Raw genomic sequence first — 959 nt, forward strand, 5'->3', positions numbered from 1 at the left:
CCTTTTGCTGTAAGAGACAGAGCTAGGACATGGTTGGACTCACAACCTAAAGAAAGCCTGAACTCTTGGGAAAAGCTAGTCAATGCCTTCTTGGCAAAGTTCTTTCCACCTCAAAAATTGAGTAAGCTTAGAGTGGAAGTCCAAACCTTCAGACAGAAGGAAGGAGAATCCCTCTATGAAGCTTGGGACAGATACAAACAATTAATCAGAAAGTGTCCTTTTGATATGCTTTATGAATGGAGCATCATAGGTATTTTCTATGATGGTCTGTTTGAACTGTCCAAGATGTCTTTGGATAGCTCTGCTGGAGGATCTCTTCATCTGAAGAAGACGCCTACAGAAACTCAAGAGCTGATTGAAATGGTTGCAAATAACCAATTCATGTATACTTCTGAAAGGAATCCTGTAAACAATGGGACTAATCAGAAGAAAGGAGTTCTTGAGATTGACACTCTGAATACCATATTAGCTCAGAACAAAATATTGACTCAGCAAGTCAATTTGATTTCTCAAAGTCTGTCTGGAATGCAAAATGCACCAGGTAGTACTAAGGAGGCTTCATCTGAAGAAGAAGCTTATGATCCTGAGAATCCTTCAATGGAAGAGGTGAATTACATGGGAGAACCCTATAGAAACACCTATAATCCTTCATGGAGAAATCATCCAAATCTCTCATGGAAGGATCAACAGAGACCTCAACAAGGTTTCAACAATAACAATGGTGGAAGAAACAGGTTTAGCAATGGCAAGCCTTTTCCATCATCTTCTCAGCAATAGACAGAAAGTTCTAAGCAGAACAACTCTGACTTAGCAACCATGGTCTCTGATCTAATCAAAACCACTCAAAGTTTCATGATTGAAACAAGATCCTCCATTAGAAATTTGGAGGCACAAGTAGGTCAGCTGAGCAAGAAAATTACTGAACGCCCTCCTAGTACTCTTCCAAGCAATACAGAAGA

General features: G+C 39.8%; 1 non-coding gene across 1 annotated transcript; it reads right to left on the reverse strand.

Annotated features, from left to right (window-relative positions):
- Positions 1-123: 123 nt before the first annotated feature.
- On the reverse strand, positions 124-231 carry LOC127742943 (small nucleolar RNA R71). Its single transcript, XR_008004292.1, has one exon. It is a non-coding gene; the product is annotated as a small nucleolar RNA R71 (small nucleolar RNA).
- Positions 232-959: the final 728 nt, after the last annotated feature.

The sequence above is a fragment of the Arachis duranensis genome, chromosome 1 (assembly GCF_000817695.3).
Source record: "Arachis duranensis cultivar V14167 chromosome 1, aradu.V14167.gnm2.J7QH, whole genome shotgun sequence".
NCBI classification, from domain to species: domain Eukaryota; kingdom Viridiplantae; phylum Streptophyta; class Magnoliopsida; order Fabales; family Fabaceae; genus Arachis; species Arachis duranensis.